This window comes from Sciurus vulgaris (genome assembly GCF_902686455.1).
Source record: "Sciurus vulgaris genome assembly, chromosome: 2".
In the NCBI taxonomy this organism is placed as follows: Eukaryota; Metazoa; Chordata; class Mammalia; order Rodentia; family Sciuridae; genus Sciurus; species Sciurus vulgaris.
Window position 1 is genome coordinate 94,439,115 of NC_136462.1, and position 15,411 is coordinate 94,454,525.

The following is a 15,411-nucleotide window of genomic DNA, read 5'->3' on the forward strand; positions in this document are numbered from 1 at the left end:
ATTGCCTTATGTACATGTATGATTACAAGAATGGTGTGACTCTACATTGTGTACAACCATAGAAATGAAAAGTTGTACCCCATTTGTGTACAATGACTCAAGATGCAATCTGTAAAACTAAAAAATAAAAAAAGTCAGAGTTCAGACAAATCTGAACTTTAAAATCCTTTTACATGCTGTCATTCAAATACTTCATTTTTTTTAAACAATGAATAAATTGTTTTCAAGGAAAAAAAAGCAAGCAAACAAGCAATGTAGTGGAATCAGCGAAAATTCAGAAAATGATATTTTTGTCCATCCCTTTTCCCTTTTGGGATGTGCGTTGGTGGAAGGGAGTCCATTTATTTCTTTTCTTTTACTTCTGGGTTTGACAATCACTTTCAGTTATTGTGAGAGGAGCCTACTAAGATTTGACCAAAAAAAAAAAAAAAAACAACAACAACAAAAAAAACCCAAAAAAACCCAAAAAACCCCAAAACAAAACAAAACAAAAGGCTGCAGAAAGCTTTCTTTTTTTTTTCCTCTTCCCTACCTCCCACAGAGAGGCTGCTTTCACACTGTCAGTCCTGTTCCATGCAGGAGAGGAGATGTGCCACTGTTCAGAAGACCAGGCTTGACTAGGGTTCCAGTACCATTCACCACCACATCTCCAAACCCCTCCAGGGAATTCAAAAGCCTGGCTCTGCACACCACCGCTGGAATGACAGCAGGCTTCCTAACACGTTGTCCCTTTTAGAGCAGTTTATTAATGGATAAATTGAAGCTTGTTGAAGTTGCCTTCTCTTAGGAAAATGAGAACTTTTCCAACACATTAGGCATACTTATTTAACATGCATAAGCAGACCATTTAAAAAGTGTGTACATGCAGGCATTCACACACACACACACACAAACACACACACAAACACACACACACACATCAGTATTTTGGAAAGAGCAGAATTGGAGTGGGAAATGCACATGCTGCAGCTGAACTGTGCCCTCCCTCCCTACAAATTCTTATGTTGTAGCCCCAACCCCCAGTATCTCAGAGTGTGATTGTGTTTGGTAAAAAGGCCTTTAAAGGGGTAATTAAGTTAAAATGAGTCATTAAGCAGGCTTTAATCCATTCTGACTGCTGTCCTTATATGAAGAGGAAATTTGGACCACAAATGAGACACCAGGGTACCTGTGCACAGAGACCATGTGAAGCTGCAGCAAGAGGCTGGCCCAGGAAAAAGGTTTTCAGGAGAAACCAACCCTGCTGACACCTCGCTCTTGAACTTCCGGTTTCCAGAAATATATTAAACATGAGGGGGTAAACATTGTTAGGTTGGAGCCCACAAAACTGCTTTTGACCAAAAGCATGGGGATGATAGATGGTAATGGTCATAGTATCAGGCCAAATCTACCTGCAAATCAAGGACTCTGTAAATGTTGGAGAACAAGTATCTGCTTCTGAGAGTCTCAGAGAGGCTGCACACTGCAGTTCTAGTGCAGTTTGTAGGAGTTCCTTGAGATCCTGCCTTCTTTGGAGCTGAATGCAGAAAAGACTTTAGGGAGAAAACAATCATTTCCTCTTGTCTTCCTAGCCTAATGGCTACCTCCCTTGTCCAGGGACATTTGGCATGCCTGGTGACATTTTTGATTGTTACAACTGAAGTGGCATCTAGTGGTTAGAGGTCAGGATGCAACTAAACATCCTACTACACCAAGGACAGCCCCACAACGAAAAATGGAGGGGCCTCACCTGTCAGTAGTGCTATGGTTGAGGAACCCTGCTATAGACCTTCCTGGGCAGTTCTTGCCAGTGAGCTCCAGCCACTGGCCTCCTTACCCTACCTTGGCTTTGATCTCCCCTATACCTGTTTTGGTCTCCAGGAAGCAATATCTATAGAAAGAATCAGGCTATTTCTGGGAGAGTTGATGGGAACTTGAAATTAAGAAATTCTGATGGAGGGTTGGAGAGGAAAGGGATGTCAGAGATATTTGATTTCCCTGCCATTAAGAAATGGGAAGTAGGGTTTAAAGAATGAAGAGGAACAAAGGGCACATATGCTAAGAGGATCACTTCAGGCAAATAAAATGCAGCCAGAGCCCAAAAGCAGGGAATTCAAACAGGCTGTAAATAAACGGCATCGGTTTTCAGATGAAAAGAGGACAGTGGGTCCCATCAGCCCCGAAAAGCATATTGACTTGGCAAACAGATTTCACGTTGACATTTCGCAGCTACCACAGGAACGACAAAGGCAGTAAAATACCAAAAAAACAATCTGATCCCAGTGGCAGTGCTGCCGCTTTAACGATGTTTCTGCACCGGCGTGGGGTTTCCGCGAGCAGCGTCGACGAGATCCTGCCCTTTCCAAACTTCCATGGAAATATTTTCCATCACGTTGACATTTCATTTAAAATGAAATATAGGAGATATTAAAAATTCATGTTCATGACAGGTATTATTTGTTTGACTTTGAAATATACAGTGAACACAGTGTTAATGAACAGTGAGCGAAGTGTCAGTGTTGTGTGCGTGCATATTCATGGGCGGCTTCCTGACTTCAGAAGGAAACAGTTGCAGAATCAAAGAGGGCTGACCTTTTATGGTTCTAAAATCCGTGAGTGTGTGGTTATGAATAATTGAATGCGAAATAATAAAAATGACCCCTTTTTGGGGTAGTTCAGGTAAAAGCAAAATGCCATGACTTTATCCTGGAAAAATGAACCTCAATTATTTTTGAATTTGCATGAATTACATGAATATCTCACTTGAAACATGACTGGGATGCAATCACATTAATTCACCCAACTGCCAGCATGCCATCTGTGTCTCTGCTGTCTGTCCTCCACCCAAGGACTGTGCAGTCTTTAGGTGTGGAGAGAAAGGCTTCCTTCCCTGGAATCCTCTATTCTCCTCTCATTTAGACTCCAGGGGAAAATTGTTTTATCTTGCATTGGGAGACACTTTTCCTGCATGGTGCTGGGTGAGAGAAAGGAAAAGGAATGTTTTGTGCCTGTTACTATTGGCATGAGAAAAGGGACGGGTGCCAGGCTGGGCCAATACATGGGAATAAGAAAAAAAGGGCAGGAAGGAGAACATACATATTTCCTACTTAGTAAGACCAGCAAGGATAGCTTTTCACTTTCTTTTACTCATAAAACATAATTGAATTTAGTGTTAATTTTAAAAACCAAAGTACAGAACTCCTGTGTTCTTAACCAATTTTCTGTCATGTAAAGTTCTGTGAAAGCATCTGGGTTTTCTCACTGATTGCTTTTATAAATTAAAAAAAGAGCTTCATTTATTCACAGATCTTTCTGGAAAGGCTGCCATGTTCTGGGCACAGGGGAGACATAGTTCTGGGCCTTGCAGACATTATGGACTAGACTAGTTGGGGAGGACAAATTAGGAACTAATAGTTATGAGTGATAAGCAATGTGGATGGGGAAGGAGGGTTACTGCAGGTGCTTGCCATGGGGAGCCAGCTGGGTATGGAAGTTTTGAGAAGTGTTTCCCTGCTGAGCTTGAAGGAAGTGTGGGATCTGGTCTAGTAGGGCAAACACCAGGTGTGGGGGCCCATGGAGAGAAATCTTTCTAAGATGATCTCAGATGCCACAAGGATAACAACAGGTAAACAAGGAGAGAAACTGGCTCTCAGGGATAAAACATGGCCAAATGAAGAAGGCCTGGGTTCTAGCATGGGTTCTACCATTTATTAAGGAACAGAGAGGTTGCAAGATTTATTCAAGGTCACACAGTCTATTGTTTCATTTGTAGTTTCTGTGTGAGGAGTGTGGTAGGGTAGGAGCTTGAGGAGTTTGGGGTTGGATTTAGTGATGTGAACTTTTACAATTTGAAAACTAAGCAATCTCTTATGTTTGTGCATGTATATAAAGGACATGATAATTCAATATTAATGCTACCCTGTAAGATTGTTTTTTTTTTTTTTAAATTAAACACCCTAGCACATTCAAAGTATATAATTTCAGGAAAGTTTAATAAAGAGACTATTAACAAAGGTTTGCAGGTAACTAGAAGAAATCATAAGAGATGCCAGAATCCTAGAGTTATTTTCTGTGGCTCTAGAATATAAGTTCTTTGAGAACAGAAACTTAGTCCTTGTTCACACTGCCTGGTAAAGTTAGGTACAGTGGATGTCTAATGGATAAAGTTGAGTGCATAATAAATGTCATTAAAAACCAACAATTTACCTCTGAATTAATGTCATAATGACGAAAACCCAGTGAGCAAAATTTTAGGGAGATGAACCTGGTCCCCAGTCAGGGGAACAGTGGGTTATGTGTCAACAAGTGGTGGTCCAAGTTTTCACTTTTCATCCATATGTTTTGACATTGAGTATGTTAATTCATCTTTTATGTCAGCAAGTTGAATATACATGAATTTTCAACAAAACAAATATTTTTGCCCAATGCAGATGTTATTAAAAAGACCAGAGAAACTGATCGCCGACTGCCAATGGAGCACCAGCTGTCTGCTGTTGCCTGGAAGTTCACTGCTACAGTATCTGTGAGTTTGATTACACGTGGCTGCCACCATTTTGAGACAACAGCCAGGCCCCGTAGGACCCCTGGCTGGACTGACTGAGCACCATCTCCAGGACCCCTCAGCCCGACTGATCACTCCCTGCCTCTGGGGCCCTCACATCGAATGACTGCTCCCTGTCGCCAGGACCCCCAGACCATCTGACTGCGCCCTATCACTGGGACCCCACACCAACTGATTGCACCAGCATCCAGGATCCCACAACCACACCAAACACACCGGACCTCCAGGATCTCTGCCAGACCAACCGCATCCCGCCTCCAGGACCTCCAGCTGACCATGTCCACCCCTGAGCTGCAGCTCCCTATTTGCCAACACATTTCGAAGCCAGAGTGGCCATCTTGGATAATCCTGGAAGCTGTAGCTCCGATCTTTGGGTGGGGCAAATCCCATCCTGAGACGCCTGCTGGAGGCTTGAAGCTCATTGTCAGGTACCTCTCATACATAAGGCTACTGAACACTGGGAGGTTTCATTAGTATATGAATGTTATACTGTAGATTTTCTTTTTTCTCCTTTTTAAAAATTTAAGTTTTTATTTCTTTACTTTTCTTGCTCTCTTTTTCTTTTGTTTACCTGTTCCCTCAGAGTCTCTTTCTCCCCTTTTTTTGCATGCTAATATCCAATTTCTTTTGATTACACTCTCACCCTTTCTATTTTCTAGAGCTTCTGTATATTCTTTTCTTATCCCATTAACAGCCACATTCTACATCACTCTAAATCCTCTTTGTCCTCTATTAGAAACTGCAGACCTTATTGCAAACCTGTTTGTTTTACCAAAGATAATATCTGAACTCATTCTGTTTACTATGACAATTTTGTTATTGTCCTCATAGGGGCTATTTGGTCTAGGATTGCATAGTGTCTGCTTTGGGCACTGCTAATATTGATCTCCCCTTAAAGAAAGGGTTTTGGAAACCTAAAGGGCCACTATAAGCCTATAGGGGGAAATCTGCAATACCCCAGATCTGCACTGCTAGAAGGGAAGATACATGAACAACATGAAAAAACAAGGGAAGAAAATGATCCAAACAAATCTGGATTCTATATTAATAGAATCCAATGACAGTAGGTTAGAAGAAATGTCAGAGAAGGACTTCAGATTATACATGATTAAGATGATCCGTGAAGCAAAGGATGAGATTAGAGAACAAATGCAGGCAATGAATGATAATACCAATAAGCTGAAAGAGCACCTGCATTTCAACAAAGAGATAGAGATTCTCAAACAAACAAACAAACAAACAAACAAAAACAAATGGAAATCCTTGAAATGAAGGAAACAATAAACCAAATAAAAAACTTTATGGAAAGCATCAGCAAAAGACTAGACCACTTGGAAGACAGAACCTCAGACAATGAAGACAAAATATTTAATCTTGAAAATAAAGTTGCCCAAACAGAGAAGATGGTAAGAAATCATGAACAGAATCTCCAAGAACTATGGGACATCGTAAAAAGACCAAATTTAAGAATTATTGGGACTGAGGAAGGCACAGAGAAACAAACCAAAGGAATGAACAACCTATTCAATGAAATAATATCAGAAAATTTCCCAAACCTGAAGAATGAAATGGAAAATCAAATACAAGAGGCTTACAGAACACCAAATGCACAAAATCACAACAGATCCACACCAAGGCACATTATAATGAAAATGTCTAACATTCAAAATAAAGATAGGATTTTGAAGGCTGCGAGAGAAAAGCATCAGATTACATATAGGGGGAGACAAATACGGATAGCAGCCAACTTCTCAACCCAGACTCTAAAAGCTAGAAGGGCCTGGACCAACATATTTCAAGCTCTGAAAGAACATGGTTGCCAACCAAGAATCCTATACCCAGCAAAACTAACCTTCATATTTGAAGATGAAATAAAATCCTTCCATGATAAATAAAAGTTAAAAGAATTTACAAATAGAAAGCCTGTGCTACAGAATGTTCTCAACAAAATATTCCATGAGGAGGAAATGAAAAACAACAATGTAGGTCAGCAAAGGGAGGAACTACCTTAGAGAAAAACCACTCATAGGAGAAACCAAGCCAACTTAAAAACCAAAAATAAGCCTAATGACTGGGAATACAAATCATTTCTCAATAATAACCCTGAACATTAATGGCCTAAACTCATCAATCAAAAGACATAGACTGGGCTGGGGAGATAGCTCAGCTGGTAGAGTGCTTGCCTCACAAGCACAAGGGCCTGAGTTCGATCCCCAGTACCACAAAAAAAAAAAAAAAAAAAAAAAAAAAAAGACATAGACTGGCAGAATGGATTAAAAAGAAAGAACCAACAATACGCTGCCTGCAAGAGACTTATCTCATAGAAAAAGACATCCACAGACTAAAGGTGAAAGGATGGGAAAAAACCTACCACGCACAGGGACTCAGTAAAAAAGCGGGGTTTCCATCCTTATATCAGATAAAGTGGACTTCAAGCTAAAGTTAGTCAGTAGGGATAAAGAAGGACATTTCATACTGCTTAAGGGAAGCATAAATCAGGAAGACATAACGATAGTAAATATTTATGCCCCAAACAATGGTGCATCCTCTTACATCAAACAAATCCTTCTCAATTTCAGGAATCACATAGACCACAACACAATAATTCTGGGTGACTTTAACGCACTGATGTCACCACTAGATAGATCTTCCAAACAAAATCCAACCAAAGAAACCATAGAACTCAACAACACAACCAATAACCTAGACTTAATAGACATATATAGAATATTCCATCCATCAACGAGCAATTTCACTTTCTTCTCAGCAGCGCATTGAACCTTCTCGAAAATAGACCACATGTTATGCCACAAAGCAGCCCTTAGTAAATGCAAAAACATAGAGATACTGCCTTGTGTTCTATCAGATCATAATGGACTGAGAGTAGAAATCAATGACAAAATAGAAAACAGAAATTACTCCAACACCTGGAGAATAAATTCAATATGCTATTGAATGAAACATGGATAACAAAAACGTCAGGGAGGAGATAAAAAATTCTTAGAGGTTAATGAGAATGATGATACCACATATCAAAATCTCTGGGACACTATGAAAGCAGTACTAAGAGGAAAATTCATTGCATGGAGCACATTCCAGAAAAGAATGAAAAGTCAACAACTAAACGACCTAACAATTACAGCTCAAAGCCCTAGAAAAAGAAGAACAGAATAACAGCAAAAGTAGTAGAAGACAGGAAATAATTAAAATCAGAGCTGAAATCAATGAAATTGAAACAAAAGAAACTATCCAAAAATTGACAAAACAAAAAGTTGGTTCTTTGAGAAAGTAAACAAAATAGATAAACCCTTAGCCACACTAACAAAGAGAAGGAGAGAGAAGACTCAAATTACTAAAATACAGGATGCAAAAGGAAATATCACGACAGACACCGTTGAGATACAGAACATAATGAGAAGCTACTTTGAAAATCTGTATTCCAACAAAATAGAAACTACTGAAGACATTAACAAATTTCTAGAGACATATGCTCCTCTCAAACTGAACCAGGAGAACATACACAATTTAAACAGATCAATATCAAGCAATGAAATAGAAGAAGCCATTTAAAATCTACCATCCAAGGAAAGCCCAGGACCAGATGGATTCTCAGTCAAGTTCTATAAGGCCTTCAAAGAAGAACTCATTCCAATACTTCTCAAAGTATTCCAGGAAATAGAAGAGGAGGGTACCCTACGGAACTCATTCTATGAAGCTAATATCACGCTCATACCCAAACCAGGCAAAGACACATCAAGGAAAGAAAATTTTAGACCAATATCCTTGATGAATATAGATGCAAAGATTTTTAACAAAATGTTGGCAAACCATATCCAAAAACATATTAAGATCGTGGTACACAAAAATTGTGTACCACGATCAAGTGGGGTTCATCCCTGCAATGCAAGGATGGTTCAACATCCGTAAATCAATAAACGTAATCTATCATGTCAATAGACTTAAGGATAAGAATCATATGGTTATTTCAATTGATGCAGAAAAAGCATTCAACAAAATACAACACCCCTTCATGCTCAAAACACTAGAAAAAATAGGGATAGTAGGAACATACCTGAACATTGTAAAGGCTATTTATGCTAAGCCCATGGCCAACATCATTCTTTTTTTTTTTTTTTTTTTTTTTTTTTTTTTTTTTTTTTTCCAACATCATTCTTAATGGAGAAAAACTGAAACCATTCCCTTTAAAAACAGGAACAAGACAGGGATGTCCTCTTTCACCACTTCTATTCAACATTGTCCTCGAAACTCTAGCCAGAGCAATTAGGCAGACCAAAGAAATTAAAGGGATATGAATAGGAAAAGAGGAACTTAAGCTGTCACTATTTTCTGATGACATGATTCTATATTTAGAGGATCCAAAAACCTCCAGAAAACTTCTAGACCTCATCAATGAACTCAGCAAAATAGCAGGCTATAAAATCAACACGCAGAAATCTAAAGCATTTTTATATGCAAGTGATGAAACAGCTGAAGGGGAAATGAGGAAAACAACGCCATTTGCAATAGCCTCAAAAAAAAAAAAAAAATACTTGGGAATCAATCTAACCAAACAGGTAAAAGATCTCTACAATGAAAACTACAAACCATTGAAGAAAGAAATTGAGGAAGACCTTAGAAGATGGAATGATCTCCCATGTTCTTGGATAGACAGAATTAATATTGTCAAAATGGCCATAATACCAAAAGTGCTATACAGATTCAATGCAATTCCAATTAAAATCTCAATGACGTACCTTACAGAAATTGAGCAAGCAATCATGAAATTCATCTGGAAGAATAAGAAACCCAGAATAGCTAAAGCAATCCTTAGCAGGAAGAATGAAACAGGGGGTATCACAATACCAGAACTTCAACTATACTACAAAGCAATAGTAACAAAAACAGCATGGTATTGGCACCAAAATAGAAAGGTAGATCAATGGTACAGAATAGAGGACATGGACACAAACTCAAATAAATACAATTTTCTCATACTAGACAAAGGTGCCAAAAATATGTAATGGAGAAAAGATAGTCTCTTCAACAAATGGTGCTGGGAAAACTGGAAATCCATATGCAACAGAATGAAATTAAATCCCTATCTCTCACCCTGCAGAAAAATCAACTCACAATGGATCAAGGATCTTGAAATCAGACCAGAGACCCTGCAGATTATAGAAGAAAAAGTAGGTCCAAATCTTCAACTTGTTGGCTTAGGATCAGACTTCCTTAACAGGACTCCCATAGCACAAGAAATAAAAGCAAGAATCAATAACTGGGATAGATTCAAACTAAATGGCTTTCTCTCAGCAAAGGAAACTATCAGCAATGTGAAGAGAGAGCCTACAGAATGGGAGAATATCTTTGCCACTCATACTTCAGATAGAGCACTAATTTCCAGAATATAAAGAACTCAAAAAACTCTACACCAAGAATACAAATAACCCAATCAACAAATGGGCTAAGGATATGAACAGACAGTTCACAGAAGATCTACAAGTAATCAACAAACATGAAAAAATGTTCACCATCTTTAGTAATAAGAGAAATGCAAATCAAAACTACACTAAGACTCCATCTCATCCCAATTAGAATGGCGATTATCAAGAATACAGGCAACAATAGGTGTTGGAGAGGATGTGGGGAAAAAGGTACACTCATACATTGCTGGTGGGGCTGCAAATTAGTGCAGCCACTCTGGAAAGTAGTGTGGAGATTCCTTAGAAAACTTGGAATGGACCCACCATTTGATCCAGCTATCCCACTCCATGGCCTATACCCAAAGGACTTAAAATCAGCATACTACAGAGATACAGCCACAACAATGTTCATAGCTGCTCAATGCACAATAGCCAGACTGTTGAACCAACCTAGATGCCCTTCAATTGATGAATGGATAAAGACACTGTGGTATCTATATACAATGGAATATTAATCAGCTATAAAGAATAATAAAATTATGGCATTTGCAGGCAAATGGATGAAATTGGAGAATATCATGTTAAGTGAGATAAGCCAATCTCAAAAATCCAAAAGACGAATGATCTCACTGATAAGCGGATGATGACACATAATGGGGAGTGGGAGGGGGGCAAGAATGGAGGAAGGAGGGACTGTGTAGAGGGAAGAGAGAGGTGGGAGGGGTGGAGGGGAAGGGAAAAATAACCGGATGAATCAAACATCATTACCCTATGTAAATGTATGGTTATGCAAATGGTATGCTGTTACTCCATGTACAAACAGAAATAACACGTATCCCATTTGTTTACAATAAAAATAAATTAAAAAAAAAAAAAAAGACCAGAACTCAGGAAGGTGGGTAGGATATCTGATTCACTGTAAGAACTAATACTACAAATGCTAGTAGTTCAGAGAAAGTTTAATTTCTGCTCTTTCCTTCTCGTCCCTCCTTTGTTTCTTTTTATATTGAATTTCTGCATCAGGTACTTCACTCGCTTCCATCCCTCCTCATACTAATAGCATTTGATTCATTTATGTTCTGCAATCCAATAAGGTTTCAAAAAGTTATCTTAAAATCCTGAGCAAAAAGAGTAAGGCAGGAGGATCATAATATCTGATTTCAAATTATACTACAGAGCTCTAGTAACAAAAACAGCATAGTATTGGCATCAACACAGACATGAAGACAAAATGGAATGAATTTTGTTGAGAAATAAAATCAAGAATTAAAAAGTGGGATGGCATCAAATTAATAATTTGATTAATTTCTGCAAATTTCTGCAAAGGAAATGAGAGTGTGAAGAGAGAGCCTACAGAATGGGAGGAAATCTTTGCCAGCTATTCCTCTAATATGATAAATATCCAGAATATATAAAGGACTCAAAAAACTTAATTAACACCATCCCCAGTGGGGAAAAAACCCAAATAACTCAATCAATAAATGGGCAAAAGAGCTAAACAAACATTTTTTAAAAGAAGAAATACAAATGGCCAACAAGTACATAAAAATTTTTTCAAGATCTCTAGTAATCAGGGAAATGAAAATCAAAGCCACGTTTCAGTCATAATGGCAATTATCAAGAATACAAATCATAAAAAATGCTTATGAGGATGTGGGGGAAAAGGTACACTCATACATTGTTGGTAGGGCTGTAAATTAGTATGACCACTCTGGAAAGCAGTATGGAGAGGTCTCAAAACACTAGGACTGGAACCACCATATGACCAAGATGTCCCACTCCTGGTGTTCATCCCAGAGAACTAAAATTAGCATATTATAGTGATATAGCCACATCGATATTTATAGTAGCACAATTCATAAGAACCAAATTAAGGAACCAGTTCAGATACCCATCAACAGATGAATGGATTAAGAAAATGTGGTATATATACACAGTAGAGTTTTACTCAGCCATAAAGAAGAATGAAATTATGGCAGTTGCTGGCAAATGGATGGAGCTGGAGAACATCATGCTAAGTGAAATAAAACAGACTCCAAAAGTTAAGGGTCAAATGTTTTCTCTCATACATAGAAGCTAGAGGAAAATAAGGGGAAAAAGTGTTGAAGGAGTCAAATATCATAAAGATATAGGGAAGATCACTGGAGTAGAAGAAGATCAAGAGGGAGGGAGGAAGGATGGGAAAGGGGAGGAAATGTGGATTGAATTTAACAAAATTATGCTACATGCATGTATAAATATACCACAGTGAATTCCACCTTCATGTATATGTAGAAAGCACTAATAAAAAATAAACAAGTGAAAGGAAGACCAGTATAGTAGAAGAAGGAGACTAGGAACAGGGAGAAGGGGAGATTAAGTGGGAGCACTGGGGACTGAAATGGAGTAAATCAAATTCTGTGCATATATGATTTTGTCAAAATGAATTCAACTATTACGTATAACCACAATGCCTTCATAAAAGTTTAAAAAATCAGCTTAATTTGACATAATGTCTTTATAATCTGCAGCAATTACCCCTTTCAAGGATGTTGGCATTAGGATTTTGAGAATAGAGAAAAATAGAACAAACAAAACTTCCCACTCTCCATAAAAGGGGAGATTTTTCTCTATTCTATAGATTGGGAAGATGATGCATGGTGAGAGGACTTTCTTAATGACACATAGTAGATTAGTCTGAATACACTCAAAGTTGGATAATTCAAGGACATTTTAATAAAGAGACTATTTACAAAGGTTTGCACATTATATTGGGGAAATCGTAAGAAATGATGTAGAATCCTAGAGCTATAACCAGTGGGGCAGTAACTGCTTTTAGAAATCAAGGCAAGAAGCAATCAGCAGAACCCAGATTTAGGGAGGGGTGTGTGGAATGGGCTTCCTGAAAGGAGCTTAGACTTTTTGGTGGAAGGACACAGCCATCTCTTTGTAACACCACAAGGAGAAAGCTGGGCAATGAATCTCTCCACTTCCTTCACTTCTGTTCTCTCTGACATATTTCCAGGGCTCCCTATCCTGCAGACTCAACTGGAAGCCAGAGGAAAGGGGGTCCTATCCAAGGACTGGTGGATCTCCTAGCACAAAGTGGGGTGGGCACATGTGGAGAGTGATCTCGGGAGCAAAGGAAGATATCTGCCACACTCATCATCTGAGGTTGGTTGGGATAGAGGTCATGTCTCTAGATTATACTTTCACAACTTGTCCCTGAGTCATGTCTTCCTCCAAAGGAGTGAATCTGAATTCAGATCACCTAACCCCAAGTCACCTTTGAGCTCTCTGCTATTTTATCTCTTGATCTCAAGGATATCTGACTAGAGAGCACAACTTTGGGTGGATATATCATTTATCTATTTGTCATCCCTGTACATCCTTAACATGGACCATGGAAAGTTGACAACTGTATATCTAATAATTGATTCTCCTGACCACTAAATATGAGAATTTGTTTCCTTGCTCCAACTGCAAGGTGATTTTTGATACAGAACAACTGATTATGTACTCTAGCTGCACACATCAGCATGCTGATTATGTGAAATCTCGTAAGGAATTATAGTCAATGCCAATCATTGTGTAAGCGAAGGTCAAATTTTACATCTTCCATTGGTGTCATCAGCATTTTTAGGATAAATCTTTGAAGCACACAAATTAATACTGGGATACATGTCAGTACTGAAGGGATCTGTAAGATATTAAATGCCTGTGGACTACATAAGAGAAAATGTGTGAGAGAGAAAAAGATACCAAAGTCCCCACACAAAAAAACTATTTAAACTACAAGGACTATGATCAGTGAACTTTTTAATAGTGCCAAATGCAGCTCAGATATTCCAGTTAGTCAGAAATACTTCTTCCAAATTTCAAATCTTCAGTAAGTGAACAGCTGTGGAGGAAGACTTGCATGCATCTGTGTGCACATGTCCACCTACATACATACATTGCTGGAGCTGCATTTAAAATTATAGCTGGAAGTGTATCTGTATAGGTAATAATATATAGAAAGTGGTAATTAAAACAATTCCTCTGGATCAAGACAGACTTGGGTTCAAGTCCTGGTTGCACCACTTATTAACTGAATGACTTTTCTAAGCCTCAGTTTTTTTTCCTATGTAAAAAAGGAGTCACAATAATACTATTTATCTCATAGGGTTTGTATCTAGGAGAGTGATCTAGGGGGCACTAAAAGTGTCTGTTTTTGCCATGACAGTACTGCATAATAACTACAAACTTTCAGTGGTTAAAACAATGAGCATTTATTGTTCATATGCCTGAGGTCACACAGATGTTGGCCAGGAAGCTCTGCACATTTGGACTGGGCTTGGTTAAGTGGCTATGGTTAATCTAGGGTGTCCTCATCTGGGATGACTCAGGTGACTGTTGTACTTCATGTGTCTTTCATTCTTCAGGAGGCTAGTCTAGGTATAGTCTCATGTGATGGCAGAGGGCAAGAATAGCAAGCAGAAGCAGAGAGACACTTTTTAAAAAAGAGTTAATTTTTAATTATTATTTTTATTTGTTATAATTAGTTATACATGACAGTAGAATGCACTTTGACACATCATACATAAATGGAGTATAACTTCTCATTCTTCTGGTTGTACATGATGTAGAATCACACCAGTCATGTAGTCATATATGTACATAGGGTGATAATGTCCAATTCATTCTATTATATTTCATACACCCATACCCCATCTCCTCTTTTCACTCCCTTCTGCCTAATACAAAGTAACTGCATTCTTCCCTAGCCAACCCCCTGCTTTATTGTGAATTAGCATCAGCATATCAGAGAAAACATTGGACCTTTGGTTTTTTGGGATTGCCTTATTTTGCTTAGCATAATATTCTCCAGCTTCATCCATTTACTGACAAATGCCATCATTTCATTCCTTTTTGTGGCTGAGTAGTATATATACCACATTTTCTTTATTCATTCATTTCTTGAAGGAAGGACACCTAGGTTGGTTTCATAGTTTAGCTATTGTGAGTAGAGCCACTATAAACACTGATGTGGCTGTGTCATTGTAATATGCTGATTTTAAGTCCTTTGGGCATAAACCAAGGAGTGGGATAGCTGGGTCAAATGATGGTTCCATTCAAAGTTTTCTGAGGAATCTCCATACCACTTTCCGTAATGGTTGCACCCAATTGCAGTCCCATGCGAATTGGTGCAACCATTATGGAAAGAGAAGCACTTTTCAAGCCTCTGATTGCCTTATGATTGTTAATACTCCATTGGCCAGGGTAAATAACATGGTTGAGCCTTAAATAAGAGCAAGAGGGAAACAGGTACATCTTTAGATGCAAAGAATGTGGATACAAGGAGAGATGAAGAATTGGGGCCATGAATGCTATTGATGTATTACAGGATACTGAAGTTCAAGTGAGGGAGTACTCAACCAGTACTTAGAACATGGTAGTGATTTAATAAATGATGGTACTTGTCATTTTTAT